This window comes from Macaca mulatta, chromosome 19 (genome assembly GCF_049350105.2).
Source record: "Macaca mulatta isolate MMU2019108-1 chromosome 19, T2T-MMU8v2.0, whole genome shotgun sequence".
NCBI lineage: Eukaryota > Metazoa > Chordata > Mammalia > Primates > Cercopithecidae > Macaca > Macaca mulatta.
Genome location: NC_133424.1, coordinates 4,193,544 through 4,209,250, shown reverse-complemented (window position 1 = coordinate 4,209,250; position 15,707 = coordinate 4,193,544). Strand labels below are relative to the sequence as shown.

At 55.0% G+C, this 15,707-nt stretch overlaps 1 protein-coding gene and 1 long non-coding RNA gene across 25 annotated transcripts in view; one reads left to right on the top strand and one right to left on the bottom strand.

Moving 5' to 3' along the window:
* Nucleotides 1–15,707, bottom strand: part of NFIC (nuclear factor I C) — a 112,096-nt gene that overhangs the window by 66,795 nt on the left and 29,594 nt on the right. Inside the window, exon 3 of one of the 24 annotated variants that reach the window (XR_013409462.1) lies at nt 8,126–8,228. The exons of 21 other annotated variants lie outside the window; for them this stretch is intronic. The gene's annotated coding sequence lies outside the window, so the exon portion shown is untranslated. Of the gene's footprint in view, nt 1–8,125; nt 8,229–15,707 lie in introns of those variants that run through there. 2 more of the 24 variants (XR_013409464.1, XR_013409463.1) reach the window with 2 other exon arrangements.
* Nucleotides 13,651–15,628, top strand: LOC144336975 (uncharacterized). The gene is made up of 2 exons (XR_013409524.1): nt 13,651–13,780; nt 14,076–15,628. It is a non-coding gene; the product is annotated as an uncharacterized LOC144336975 (long non-coding RNA).

The following is a 15,707-nucleotide window of genomic DNA, read 5'->3' as shown; positions in this document are numbered from 1 at the left end:
GAGGCCCCTGGAGGCCGCAGGGCCCTGCTCGGAGGCCTGCGGGCAGGGACTCGCCCCGTGCTGGGGACGCTCTGGGAGGCCACGCTGCCCATGACATCATCCCTCTGGCGGCCATTTTCTCGCCTCTCCCTTCCCCTGTTCCAGATGTTTCTCTGGCCTTGGCGGCCATTTTGTGGGTCTGGGCGGCGCGGGCTGGCACCGGCCTCAGGCACCCGGCCCTGCCCTCCAGGGTGGGGTTGCGGGGGGGGGGACACCAGGAGAAGGTGACGAGGGAGCCTCGGGGGCACCCCTGGACCCTGGGTCGCCTCCCCCAGCCCCTCTGCAGCCTCTCAGGGGTTAAACACGTGGTACCAACAGCAGGGCGGCCTTGCCAAGCGCCCACCCGCGCACGGCCACCCAGGGCCCCCCACGCCTCCGCGCCCCCTCCCCATTAAACGCCACTCGGCACCAGCCAAACTCCAGGCATGTGAGGAGCAAGGTTAAAAATACCCGCACGCACACCCTCGCCCCCACCCCCTCCCGGTCCCGCCAATGTCAAATGTGTCAACGCCACCCGGGGTGGGGGGGAGTGGGCTGAAAATAACTCGCTGTTTACATTTGGAGCAAATTCTTGGCTTCTCCAGCAGCCAAGCCGAGGCCTCCCCGCGCCCCCCCCCCCCGCCCAACATCTTCCTGGCAGGCCTGGCTCGGCGGCTGTGGGGGGGGGGAGAAGGGCAGGCCTAGGGGGGAGCCCCGGGAGCCACATGTGCCCACGGGCTGAGCGCACACACACGCGTCCCCATGGAGAGGCTCCGGAAGGGATGGGGGGAGAGGGGCAGGCAGGGGGTTGGGGGGTGGAGGGGGGAGCCCCGGGAGCCACATGTGCCCACGGGCTGAGCGCACACACGGGCGTCCCCATGGAGAGGCTCCGGAAGGGATCAGTGGCCACACGAGGCAGGCAGGGCCAGGCGGAAGCGCCCGAGGACACTCTGCCAATGTCGGGCACTGGGTGGGGGCAGCTGGGCGCGGCGGGGGGTGGCGGGAGGAGGCGGAGGCCCCTCCTGGCTTCCCCTTCCTTCTGATATTTCTTGGGCCTTGTCTCCAACTGGGCAGCCCCTGGGGAGTCCAGAGGACGGGAGGCAAGGCTGGCGGCCCAGCCAAAGGAGGCAGGAGGAAGACACGGGAGCCCGGGCAGGCGCCGAGGGGAAGGCTCTCCGCAATCCTGAGGCCTGCCCGGTGCTGTGTGGCTTCAGGCAAGCCCTGCCCCTCTCTGGGCCTCCAAGAAAAAAACAAAACACCAAACGCCCTGGCTTTGGCGTGGGGTCAGAAGAATGGACTCCATGCCAGTCTTGCTTGGGGAGGAAGAGATACACATCTCCACTCTGCTGTGCCTCAGTTTCCCTTGCCGCAAAAAGTAGATGTCGAGTTGTAAACACATCAGATTGTGGAGTGCCCTGCTTTACAGAGCGAGAAACGGAAGATCCGAGAGGGGAAGGGGCTTGCCCTGGGTCTCACGGCCACGCAGTGGACAACAGAACTTGAACCCAGAGGTTTAAGTGTTGCCTTGAACGTGGGAGGGGGCTGGAAACCAGAGGGCACGAACCTGAAAGGGAGTGGAAGGAAACTTTTCTCCTTCCCAAGCTTTCATGTGGCCTCTCTCCCCACAGCCTAGTAGACAGGTGGTGCTTGATAAATGCTTTTACACAGCTGGCACTCAATAAATGCTTGCAGTCAAATGAGCGTGATTACTCCAGCAGAGCCCGGCCTACCATAGGTACCCAATATGAACTTGTTGCATGAATATTTGGGATTCTCCTGATAGGATCTGGTATACAGCAGGTGCAAAATAAATGCTTGTCAGGGAAAGGAACATGAGGAACCTTAAGAGATTTGGGGGAGTATTCAAAGTGAAGTACTAGGACCACAGGCCCAGCACAACTTGTCCTGTCCCCTTTCTGCCCTCTGCTCTTCCCTCTCTCCCCCTCACTCACTCTGCTCTAGCCACAGGGGCCTCCTCCCTGTTCCTCCAATGCACCTGGCCCAGTCCTGCCTCAGGGCCTTTGCACATTCTGGTCCCTCTGTCTAAACAGCTAACTGCTTGCTCTCTCCCTTGAGATCTCTCCTGGTCTCAGCTCAAATGCTCCCTTCTCAGAGAGGTCTACCCTGAGCTCCTTCACCTCAAGCAGCCTCTGGCCACCCTCAATCTCAGTCTTCTGTTTTTTTTCCTTCAGGGGAAGTTAGTGATTGCCTATGGATTTGCTGAGTTGCTTAGTGACTGCACGGGTGTTTGCTCATCTCCCCAGTGGAACGTCACCTCCTCAAGGGCAGAGGCTTTGTCTGTCTAGATCTCTGTTGTGCCCTCAGTGGCTAGAATAAGGCCTGATACAGACTAGGTGCTCAATAAACATCTGTAGACAGAAAGTTGAGAGGGAGGGATGAAGCAGAGAGAAAAAGAGAGACAGAGAGATGGTACATGGGAGAGTGGAAGGAGGAGACATGAAAAGGAAGGAAAGTCTGGGCGCAGTGGCTCCAGCCTGTAATCCCAGCACTGTGGGAGGCTGAGGCCGGGCGGATCACCTCAGGTCAGGCATTCGAGACTTGCCTGGTCGTCAACATGACAAAGCCCCATCTCTACTAAAAATACAAAAATTAGCTGGCTATGGTGGCACACACCTGTAGTCCCAGCTACTAGGGAGGCTGAGGCAGGAGAATTGCTTGAACCCTGGAGGCGGAGGTTGCAGTGAGCTGAGATTGTGCCACTGCACTTCAGCCTGGGTGACTTAGTCTCAAAAAAAGAAAAAAAAAAAAAAAAGAAGAAGAAAGAAAATAAATGAGAATAGGCTGGGTGCAGTGGTTCACACCTGTAATCCTAGAACTTTGGGTGGTCGAGGCGGTTGGATCACTTGAGTTCAGGAGTTTCAGACCAGCCTGGCCAACATGGCGAAACCCTATCTCTACTAAAAATACAAAAATTAGCTGGGTGAAGTGGTGCACACCTGTAGTCCCAGCTACTCAGGAGGTGGAGGCAAGGAGAATCGCTTAAACCCATGAGGCGGAAGGTGTAGTGAGCTGAGATCGTGCCACTGCACTCCAGCCTGGGCGACACAGCAAGACTCTGTTTAAAAAAAGGAAAAAAAAAAAATGAGAATAACCGTGCCATGTGGGTGGTGTACCTGGGTTGGGGCTGGGACCCTGGCAGGAGCCCAGAGCCCCACGGGCCTCCCAGGCACCAGGACCCATATCCAGCTTGCCCGCTATAACAAAGTCCTGATTGCAGGAGAGCTCCTGGGCATGACTAGCGCCGCGCCGCTCCCTTCTCTGCATGTGCCCAGGCAGGTGCGGCTTGCAGGCAGGAGACGGGGCAAGGAGAGCAAGAGCCAGACTCAGATAAGGTATAAACGACCCAGGTGAGCAACTGAATCCTCACACCGTCGGAGCTCATCTGGATTCTGTCCCCTCCCCTGCCTCTGCCCCTGCTACTGCCTGCTTGCACCAGGGCGGTCCACTCTGCTCTGATCCCCAGCTCCTGCCCTCGCCCCCCACAGTCTGTCCTCCCTGCAGCAGCCAGAGGGCGCCTGTGAGCACCTGAGTCAAGGCCGGTCCCTCCTCTGCCCATTGCCCTCTATGGCTCCCACTTTGGGGTCGAAGCCCAAGTCCTTCCTACTGTCCACCAGGCCTTACACAAACTGCCCCATACCCTCCCTGCCTTCCTGTCCTCCTTCTCTCCTCCTCCTCACTCTGCTGCAGCCACACGGGCCTCCTCACTGTTCCTCCAAAGTGCCAGGTGTGTCCTGCCGCAGGGCCTTTGCACAGGCTGTGCCCTCTGCCTGGAACGCCTTCCCCCAGTTCTTCATATAACTGGTTCCTCCTCACCCCTCAGGTCTCAGTTCAAATGGCAGGTCCTCAGACAGCCTTTCAGGGACCTCCCCAGCACATCCCATCCCTCTCTTTTCCTCTGGCCTTCTTTATTTTTTTGATAGTTCTTATCACTAAACTGACATTTCTTTCTTCTTCTTCTTCTTCTTCTTCTTCTTCTTCTTCTTCTTCTTCTTATTATTATTATTTTGAGACGGAGTCTCGCTCTGTGGCCCCAGCTGGAGTGCAGTGGCACAATCTCGGCTCACTGCAACCTCCACCTTCCGGGTTCAAGTGATTCTCCTGCCTCAGCCGCTGCCAGTAGCTGGGACTACAGGTCCATACCGCCACGCCTGGCTAATTTTTTATATTTTTAGTAGGAACGGGGTTTCACCATGTTGGCCAGGCTAGTCTCAAATTCCTGACCTCAGGTGATTGGCCCGCCTCGGCCTCCCACAGTGCTGGGATTACATGCGTGAGCCACCGCGCCTGGCCTAAACCAACATTTATTTCTTGTTCTTTGCCCATCACCTCAACCAAACTGTGAGTTCCACCAAGGCGGAATTTTTTTTTTTTTTGAGACAGAGTCTCGCTCTGTTGCCCAGACTGGAGTGCAGTGGCGCGATCTCAGCTCACTGCAAGCTCCGCCTCCCGGGTTCACGCCATTCTTCTGCCTCAGCCTCCCAAGCATCTGGCACTACAGGTGCCCGCCACCATGCCCAGCTAATTGTTTGTATTTTTTAGTAGAGACGGGTTTCACTGTGTTAGGATGGTCTCGATCTCCTGACCTCGTGATCCGCCCGCCTCGGCCTCCCAAAGTGCTGGGATTACAGGCATGAGCCACCAAGCCCGGCTTTTTTTTTTGAGACAGAGTCTCACTCTGTCGCCCAGGCTGGAATGCAACGGCGCGATCTCAGCTCACTGCAAGCTCCGCCTCCCAGGTTCACGCCATTCTCCTGCCTCAGATTCAGCGCCTGCCACCACGCCTGGCTAATTTTTTGTATTTTTAGTAGAGACAGGGTTTCACCGTGTTAGCCAGGGTGGTCTCAATCTCCTGACCTCGTGATCCGCCCGCCTCGGCCTCCCAAAGGGCTGGGATAACAGGCATGAGCCACCGCGCCTGGCCAGGGCCGAATTTTTAAACTGTCCTGTTCACTGCAGTATCCCAGCACTTGGAGCAGTGCCTAGCATACAGTAGGAGCTTACTAAATATTTATTGGCTGCAAAATGGTTCCACTGGATGAGTGCTGACCGCGTCTGTATTCCATGCTGTCCTAAACTCTTTATGTTTTTAAAAATTTTTGAGACAGGGATTTGCCCAGGCGGGTCTCAAACTCCTGGGCTCAAGCAATCCTCCCGCCTCAGCCTCCCAAAGGGCTGGGATTAAAGGTGTGAGTCACTGTGCCCAGCCTATTTTTATTTTTATTTACTTATTTTTTGAGATGGAGTCGTGCTCTGTCGCCCAGGCTCGAGTGCAGTGGCGCGATCTCGGCTCACTGCAATCTCCGCCTCCCAGGTTTAAGTGATTCTCCTGCCTCAGCCTCCCCAGTAGCTGGATTACAGACTCCCACCACACGCTCAGCTAATTTTTGTATTTTTAGTAGAGATGGGGTTTCCCCTTGTTGACCAGGCTGGTCTGGAACTCTTGACCTCAAGTGATCCGCCTGCCTCGACCTCCCAAAGTGCTGGGATTACAGGCATGAGCCACCATGCCTGGCCTATTTTTATTTTTTGAGACAAGGTCTTGCTGTGTCGTCCAGGCTGGAGTGCAGTGGCCCAATCACAGCTCACTGCAGCCTCAACCTCCCAGACTTGAGCAATCCTCCTGCCCTGGCCTCTCCAGTGGCTGGGGCTACAGGCACACATCACCACACCTGGCTAAGTTTTATTTTTTGTAGAGATGGGGGTCTCACTATGTTGCCCAGGCTGGTCTTGAACTCCTGGCCTCAAGCGATCCTCCCGTCTCAGCCACTCAAAGCTCTGGGATTACAGGTGTGAGCCACCATGCCCGGCGGGCATGTAAACTCTTAATGTGTCTTATCAACTCTCCCTGAGCAACTCCACGGAGCAGGCGCTATTTTATAGATGGGGAAACTGAGGCCCAGAGAGGGGATGCCACCTGCCCGAGGCCACACGGTGAACAGGCAGCAGGGCCAGGACCTTCCAGGACCCCATGCCTTCCTGCACTGCTCCACTGTGCAGAAGGGGAGGCTGAAGCTCAGAGAGAGGGACTTAACCAAGTGGCACCCAGAGCCAGCGCCACAGCCCAAGCCCTCTGCCCAAGCGCTGGGCGTGGTCCTCCTCTCAGCTGAACCCCCGCCCTGGGAAAAGAATATAGTAATGATAAACAACATCCACAAAGATAATCATAATGACATTCATGGCGGCCTTACTGAGAGCGGGGTCCACAGCTCGCCCATGAATTCGCACCAGTGCCCGTGGAGGGAGCCGCGGGGGACGCCGGTCCCTTTAAGAGCCTCCCCCTCCCCAGCTGGGCGCTGGCCCGGCCTCCCCTTATGTAAGCGGGCCGGCTGCCCTTGCATAAACTGGTTACATAAGGCAGTGAGGCACAGGCTTGTCTATCTGGCAGTAACCTGTCCCGGGCTGTCTGTGGGGCCGGCCTGGAGCATGGGAGCGCCACAGCCACCAGGAGCGGTCACAGGGTGCAGCCCGGGTCCGAGGGCCTCTGGGTTGGCTCCTGTCTAGGGGATGCCTGGGATTCCCAGAGACAACACAACCCCCTCCCAGGCAGAAGGTGATGGTTTCCAGTGTGTGAAGGGATGGGGCTGTTCCCATTGCTCTGAAGGTGAAACTGAGGCCCAGAGAGGGCAGGGGAGCAGCCTGAGGCTGCACAGCCCTGAGCAGAGGCAGGAGGCGATGACACCAGAGTGAGATCCAGGCTGGGTGGCCTTCCCCTCTCACCTCACTGCAGCCTGTGCAGTGAAGCTTCCTCAGCAAGGCCTGGTATGCAGCTGGTGCTCAATAAGTGCACCAGCGGAGGTGACACTCAGCAGTGTTTCAGGCCCTTCTCTCTAATACCACGGACCGACTCAATCCTTGCGTAGCTCTCTGTGAAGCTAAGACAGCCATCGCCTCATTCTACATTTGGGGAAACTGATGCACGGAGCAAGGTGAAGAAGGAATTGCCAAGTCTGCACAGCGGATGAATGCTGGGCTGAAACGGCAGGTGCACTATCAAGGCACGGTGGGCACAGGAAGAGTGTCAACTGTGTGCAGAATCCCGGATAATATGCCATCTGCCCAGCAGCCCACAGGGGTGGCTCCAAGGAGCCCCCTGATCTAGATAGGGAAACTGAGGCACAGAGAGACAAAGAGATTTATCCAAGGTCAAACCCAAACCCTATCACGTCGTCTTCTCCAGACAGGCCTCCCCCAAGCCACAAGGGTGTCTAGGTACAGAGCTCCCCACCCCCGTCAGACACATGAGTGGTCCACCTTTGGGAGCCGGTGGGATTTGGGAGTGGACGCAGCCTCCCCTGCTCGCATTCTTTCTGGGTACTAGCCCTTTAAGGCAGCCACGCTGCCTGGGCATGGCCCAGGGTGACCCCAAGGGGCGGGTGTGGCCACGAACAAGAAGCCCATTCAGCTGCCTGTTGCCGCCACCTCCGGGCAGCCCACTGGGTGGGATGGGGGGCTGGGAGGAGACTGGCAAGGCCGAAGAGACAGTGGGGTGGGGTGGGAATAGACAGGGACTGAGACAAAGCAGCTTGGGGAGAATCAGAGGTAGAGAGAGAGACAGAGGCATAGAGACACCCAACCTCAGATGCAGCTTACGCCTCCCTGATTCCCCAGGTCCAGGGGTTTGAGGCCCGCCCAGCCCCCAGCCCAGCTACAGCCCCGACGCTGCTCCTTGAGCCGGCTGAACCTGCGGCCTGCTCACCAGCACCAAAGCCCTGTAGGCCCAAAGGCAGGATCTGGAATGCTCCAGGGCAGTCCCTGCCATACCCCAAACAGCTCCTTTATCTGGTGCCCACTGCGGGCCCTGGGATTTCCCAGACTTGGATTTAAATCCCGGCTCTACTCCTTAGCTATGTGACCTTGGGCCAGTGACTTTGCCTCTCTGGGCCTCAGTTTCCCCATCTGTTAAATGCCGTTAATGATCACTCCAACCTCAGTGGGTCGTTGTAAGACGGTGAAGCAGCTTCCAACAATGTAGTTTCCTGAGGGCTAGATGAGCCAGGCACTTGGTAAGCCCTCAATATGCCTGCAATCCCCCCACAGTGTACCCCAAACACACACGCAGACACCCCCGCCTCCCACTAGATGCCACAACCGATCATGACAGTCACTGCTTTTTTTTTTTTTTTTTTGAGATGGAGTCTCACTCTGTGACCAGGCTGGAGTGCAATGACACGATCTCGGCTCACTGCAACCTCCGCCTCCCGGGTTCAAGCAATTCTCCTGCCTCAGCCTCCCGAGTAGCTGGGACTATAAGCGTGTGCCACCACCGCCCAGCTAATTTTTGTATGGTTAGTAGAGACAGGGTTTCGCCATGTTGACCAGGCTGGTCTCTTTTTTTTTTTTTTTTTTTTTGAGGTGGAGTCTCGCTCTGTTGCTCAGGCTGGAGTGCAGTGACCAGATCTTGGCTCACTGCAAGCTCCGCCTCCCGGGTTTACGCCATTCTCCTGCCTCAGCCTCCCGAGTAGCTGGGACTACAGGCGCCTGCCACCTCCCCCGGCTAGTTTTTTTTTTTGTATTTTTTTAGTAGAGACGGGGTTTCACCGTGTTAGCCAGGATGGTCTCAATCTCCTGACCTCGTGATCCGCCCGTCTCGGCCTCCCAAAGTGCTGGGATTACAGGCTTGAGCCATCGACCAGGCTGGTCTCGATCTCCTGATCTCAGGTGATCCGCCCACCTTGGCCTCCACAAGTGCTGGGATTCCAGGCATGAGCCACTGCACTCAGCCCCAGCCACTGCCTTTAAACAAAGCTCTGCAAGCTCCGGGCTACAAGCAGCCATGGCATCCCTGTGGGAAGTTCTCACGCAGCTTTGCCCATCGGAAGGGATGCCTGGTGGTAGACGGGCTGGGATCCAGACCCAGTGAGGGTGTGCCCGAGGCCCCATAACAACCTTTTGGAAACACACACTTACAGCCAGCCTTCGCGTGCCTGGCATCCAAAGCACAACAGACAGTAACTGGGGGTCACTACCAGTCCCCACAACTGCTCCCCTTGCACCCAAATACTTCCTGCCACAGTGGAGTCCTGCTCCAGCCCCAGCCAATATGGAAGAAAGCTCAAAGAGCCTGAAATCCCAGCATGGGCCACATAGTGAGACCTCCTATCTATGAAAAATAAAAATAAGGCCAGGTGCAGTGGCTCACGCCTGTCATCCCAGCACTTTGGGAGGCCGAGGCAGGCAGATCACCTGAGGTCAGGAGTTCCAGACCAGCCTGGCTAACATAGAGAAACCCCGTCTCTACTAAACATACAAAAATTAGCCGGGCGTGGTGGCGAGTGCCTGTAATCCCAGGTACTCTGGAGGCTGAGGCAGAAGAATCGCTTGAACCTGGGAGGTGGTTGCAGTGAGCCGAGATCACATCCCTGCACTCCAGCCTGGGCAACAGAGCGAGACTCCATCTCATTAAATAAATAAATAATAAATAAATAAATAAATATAAAAAATCAGCCAGGCGTAGTGGTGCATGCCTGTACTACACTACCTGGGAGGCTAAAGCAGGAGGATCACTTGAGCCTGGGAGATTGAGGCTGCAGTGAGCTATGATTCCACCACTGCACTCCAGCCTGGGCAACATGGTGAGACCTCATCTCTACTGAAAAAAGAAAAAAAAAATTCCACTGTGGTGGTGTGCGCCTGTAATCCCAGCAACTTGGGAGGCTAAGGTGGGAGGATTGCTTGAACCTGGGAGTTGATGGCTGCAGTGAGCTGTGATCACACCACTGCACTCCAGCCTGGGCAAAAGAATTGAGTCTCACTCTATTGCCCAGGCTGGAGTACAGTGATGTGATCTTGGCTGACTGCAGCCTCTACCACCTGGGTTCAAGCGATTCTCCTGCCTCAGCCTCCCCAGTAGCTGGGATTATAGGCGCCCACCACCACAGCCGGCTGATTTTTGTATTTTTAGTAGAGATGGGGTTTCACTATGTTGATCAGGCTGGTCTCAAACTCCTGACCTCAAGAGATCCGCCTGCCTCGGCTTCCCAAAGTGCTGGGATGACAGGCGTGAGCCACCGCGCCCGGCCTCCTTGGATTTTCAAGCAACCAGTTTGGAAGGTTTAGAACTTGCCCTCACATTTTCAAGAACCCAACTTGGGAGATTGGAGATCTGCTTCCGAATTCTCTAGAACAGCAGCCTCCAACCTTTTTTGGCCCCAGGAACCGATTTCATGGAAGACAGTTTTTTTCCAGGGACGGGGTGAGTGGGGAGATGGCTCTGGGATGAAACTGCCTCACCTCAGATCATCAGACATGAGTCAGATTCACGTAAGGAGCCCACAACCTAGATCCCTCCTATGTGCAGTTCACAATGGGGTTCACGCTCCTATGGCATCTAAAGCCGCCCACTGATCTGACGGGAAGCAGAGCCCAGGTGAGAATGGTCCCTTGCAGGAAGCTCAGCTCCTGCTGTGTGGCCGGGTTCCTCACAGGCCTGGTACCCGTCTGTGGCCCGGGCATCGAGAACCCCGGCTCTAGAACTCAGATGTCTTAGCACGGCCTGCCTAACACAACAGCCACTGGCCGCATATGCCATCCAGTGCTTGAAATCTGGTCTGTCCAAATTTCAGACTTAATGTAGGGGGAAAAAAAAAGAGAAGACCATAAACTACCTCGATAACTTTTTTTTGAGTTGAAGTCTTGCTCTGTCACCCAGGCTGGAGTGCAGTGGCACAATCACAGCTCACTGGAGCCTCGAATTCCTGGGCTCAAGCGATCCTCCCACCTCAGCCTCCTGAGTAGCTGGGACCGCAGGTTCACGCCACCACGCCTGGCTAATTTTTAAATGTTTTTGTAGAGACAAGGTCTTACTATGTTGGCCAGGCTGGTCTCAAACTCCTGACCTCAAGCAATCCTCCCACCTCAGCCTCCCAAAGTGCTGGGATTCCAGGCGTGAGCTACTGTGCCTGGTCAATAATTTTTCCTATTGCTTATGGATTGCAATGGTAATATTCCGGATGCCCTAGGTTAAATAAAATAATGTTAAAATTAAACATTTTAATGTTACTACTCGGGAGGCTGAGGCAGAAGAATTGCTTGTACCCAGGAGGTGGAGGTTGCAGTGAGCCAAGATTGCACCACTGCATCCCAGCCTGGGCGACAGTGCGAGACTCTATCTCAAGAAAAAAAAAATTAACGTTATTTAAAATAATGTTAAAAAATAATGTTAAAATGAATTCTCCCAGTATATTTAAATTTACATGCTTAAGTGTGAGGACCAGAAAAATATTAAATTATATGTGTGGTAGGAATTCTTTTTTTTTTTTTTGAGACAGAGTCTCACTCTGTTGCCCAGGCTGGAGTGCAGTGGCGCGATCTCGGCTCACTGCAACCTCTGCCTCCTTGGTTTAAGTGATTCTTCTGTCTCAGCCTTCGGCGAGTAGCTGGGATTACAGATTCGCGCCACCACGCCCGGCTCATTTTTGTATTTTTAGTAGAGACCAAGTTTCATCATGTTGGCCAGGCTGGTCTCGAAATCCTGACCTCAAGTGATCCGCACCCCCTTGGTCTCCCAAAGTGCTGGGATGACAGGTGTGAGCCACCACGCCCGGCCAACATTCTATTTCTCCTGGACCCCTGGGTCTGGAATTCACCTAGGAGTATTCTAGAATCGCCTGTGTGGTCAGGACCCCAGTGGAAGAAATTCTAGAACTCAGGCCTTGGGGATTTCAGGACTCGTGCCCTGGAGAATCTGGAAACCACTTCAACGTCAGGATTCTTACGCCTCCCTCCCCTCAGAACCTGCTTCTCCCTCTCCTCTGGCAGATGCTCTGCCTTAAGACCCTGGGGTCCCTCCTTGCTGTCCCTACCACCCCTCTGGGTGGCCTTGGAACAGTCAAGCAGACCTAAAGATGGGACTTAGGCTGGGTGTGGTGGCTCACACCTGTAATCCCAGCACTTTGGGAGGCTGAGTCGGGTGGATCACAAGGTCAGGAGTTCGAGACCAGCCTGGCCAACATGGCGAAACTCCATCTCTACCAAAAATACAAAAATTAGCCAGGCGTGGTGGCGGGCACCTGTAATCCCAGCTACTCGGGAGGCTGAGGTGGGAGAATCACTTGAACTGAGGAGGCGGAGGTTGCAGCGAGCCGAGATCACGCCACTGCGCTCCAGCCTGGGCAACGGGGCAAAACTCCATCTCCAAAAAAATAAAAAATAAAAATAAAGATGGGACTTAGAAGGGATAAGAGCCAAGACCCTTCCTGGGCAACCCTGGGCAATGCCTTGCCCCTCTCTGGGCCTCAGTTTCCCCATCTGGACAAGACATCCGGTGTCCCCAAATGCCCCCTGCTTCACCCCTCACCAACCCTGACCATCAGTGACTTCCTGCCCACGCCCAGCTGGAGAGAGGGGGCTGGCCTGGCAGCTGGTTGGAGGGGCCCATGGGCACGGAGCTGTCCCTAGCTGCCCTCAGCCTCCCCTTGGCTTCCTGGGCACGGGGCCAGGGTGACAACTGCAGCCCAGTCACAACGGGGGGTATCACAGGTGCAACAAGGCGCCTCCCCCTCCCACTGGCTCTGGGAGGGCCTGGGCCCCACCCGGGTGAATGAGGGGCCCTCAGGGGCTATCTCGGGAGTCCCCACACAAATGCATTCATGCAGACACCAGCATTCTGCTGGGTAAGGGCATCTGCGGGGTGGTGGAGGGACCTACTCCTCAAAGAGCCCACCAGTTCCCAGCACTCACTACGTGTAAAGGGTTAGTTTTTTCATAGATATTGTTTCATTTAGGCCGGGCGCGGTGGCTCACGCCTGTCATCCCAGCACTTTGGGAGGCCGAGACGGGCGGATCACGAGGTCAGGAGATCGAGACCATCCTGGCTAACACATTGAAACCCCCTCTCTACTAAAAAAAAATACAAAAAACCAGCCAGGCGAGGTGGCGGGCGCCTGTAGTCGCAGCTACTCAGGAGGCTGAGGCAGGAGAATGGCGTAAGCCCGGGAGGCGGAGCTTGCAGTGAGCTGAGATCTGGCCACTGCACTCCAGCCTGGGCAACAGAGCCAGACTCCATCTCAAAAAAAAAAAAAAAGAAAAAAAAATACAAAAATTAGCCAGGCGTAGGTCGGGCACGGTGGCTCACATCTGTAATCCCAGCACTTTGGGAGGCCAAGGCAGGTGGACCACAAGGTCAGGAGTTCGAGACCAGCCTGGCCAACATACTGAAAACCAATCTCTACTAAAAATACAGAAAGTAGCCGGGCATGGTGGCAGGCGCCTGTAGTCCCAGCTACTTGGGAGGCTGAGGCAGGAGAATCACTTGAACCCGGGAGGCGGAGGTTGTGGTGAGCTGAGATTGCACCACTGCCCTCCAGCCTGGGCAACAGAGTGAGACTCGGTTTAAAAAAAAAAAAAAAGTTACATATGTTACAATGTAATAATTAGCAATATGTCATATATAATCATGCAACAATAAATAAAAAAAATAGTGTCTGCGGTGACAGCACAGTAGTTATTATTGTCATTATCATGACCATCATCACTGTGGTTCTCGTCCAGCTCTGCCCTGCAGACAGCTGTGTAACCCTGGGTGAGTTTCTTGTCAACTCTGTGCTTTACTGCTTCATCTGTGAATTGAGCATATGGGGTGCCTAGCAATTTAAATGAGATAATATCTCTCTCTCTTTTTTTTTTTTTTTTGAGATGGAGTCTTGCTCTGTCCCCCAGGCTGAAGTGCAGTGGCATGATCTCGGCTCACTGCAACCTCCACTTGAGAATCAGTTCAAATGATTCTCCTGCCTCAGCCTCCCGAGTAGCTGGGATTACAAGCTTGCGTCACTATGGCCGGCTAATTTTGGTATTTTTAGTAGAGCCACTGCAGCCGGCCATATATATAACATTATTACTTGTTATTGTCATTATTCACAACTAGAACTACATTTTTAGATTGTGGTAAAATCTAGATAATGTAAATTTGTGGGGAGTGGTTCTGGTTTTGAGACAAGGTCTTGCTCTGTGGCCCAGGCTGGAGTGCAGTGGTGTGATCATAGCTCACTGCAGCCTCAAACTCCTGGGCTCAAGCGATCCTCCTGCCTCAGCCTCCTGAGTAGATGGGACCACAAGTGCGTGCAACCACGCCTAGATAATTTTTACATTTTTTGTAGAGATGAGGGCTCGCTGTGTTGCCCAGGCTGGTCTCGAACTCCTGGCTTTAAGCAATCCTCCTGCCTCTCTTTTAACCATTTCTAAGTTCAGCGGCATTAACCCTGCATTAAGTGGATTCACAGGGTTGTACAACCATTACCACCATCCTCTCCAGAACCTTCTCATCTTCCCAAACTGAAACTCTGCCCCCATGAAACATTCTCTCTCCTCAGCCCCCTCCCCAGCCCCTGGCGTCCCCCATCCTACTTTCTCTGTGAATCTGGCGACTCCAGGGACCTCCTAGGAGTGGAACCACACAGGATTTGTCCTTCTGTGTCTGGCTTATTTCACTGGGCGTGACGTCCTCGAGGTGCATCCACATTATAGCCCATGTCGGGATTCCCTCCCTTTTCCAGGCAACAAATCACTTTTGAGTGCTAACTGTATATCTGGCCCTGTCCTCACGCTTTTCATGCACTAACTGGATCCTATGCAGCCCTATTAGGTGGGCAGCATTATTATCATCCCCATTTGAGGGGGGAGGAAACTGAGGCCTGCAGCTACAACGCTGCTTGGCAAACATCACGCAGTTCCTGAGCGGAGGGGTGTGAGCCTGGGCCTCCCAGCTGGAGAACGTGCCCCTCATTCTCCCTGACACTCTGCTCAGCTCCCTGGCCAGTCCTGGTGGGCTCTCGTCTGCTGTGGGAGCTGGACCCCACCTGCCCGCCCCTCTTTACCACTGACGTGTGCCCCGCGGACTCCTGCCATCGCTATAAATACACCATCAGCTGGTGTCTGCGACTCACACCCGGCAGCCACCTTCTCTGCAAAGACAGACGGCTGGCACACCTGGCTGCCCGGCCCTGGGGGGTACCAGGTTGCTGCTAGCAGGAACCCCTCTGCTGTCCAGACACCTGGAGAGGGTGACAGCTTCTGGCAACAACCACTCCTGGGTCACTGGTGCCCCCGCTGGCTCACTGGGTTGGGAAAAGGAGACCTGGGGTTTTGCGGCAGCACTGGCGCCTCCCTCCTTCCCTCCTGGGGTTGGGGAGAGGATCCAGGGAGGAAATGAGCATTTATTGAGTGCCTTCTGTATGCTTCTCAGAGACCATAGACTCCAATCCTTTTTTTTTTTTTTTTTTTTGAGACGGAGTCTGTCTGTCGCCCAGGCTGGAGTGCAGTGGCGGGATCTTGGCTCACTCCGCCTCCCGGGTTCACGCCATTCTCCTGCCTCAGCCTCCCGAGTAGCTGGGACTACAGGCACCCGCCACCGCGCCCGGCTAATTTTTTTGTATTTTTAGTAGAGACGGGGTTTCACCGGGTTAGCCAGGATGGTCTCGATCTCCTGACCTTGTGATCCGCCCGCCTCGGCTTCCCAAAGTGCTAGGATTACAGGTGTGGGCCACCGCGCCGGCCCACTGACTCCAATCCTTAAAGCGCCAGGCACGGCTCTGATTCTCTCCATTCTACAGAGGCTCAAAGAGGAGAATATGCCCCACACCGCCTGGAGTACACGAAAACACAAATTCTGTCCACCGTACAAATAAACGGGCACCGTCACCCACGCTCACGGCCTCTCTGTCTCCCCAGCGTGG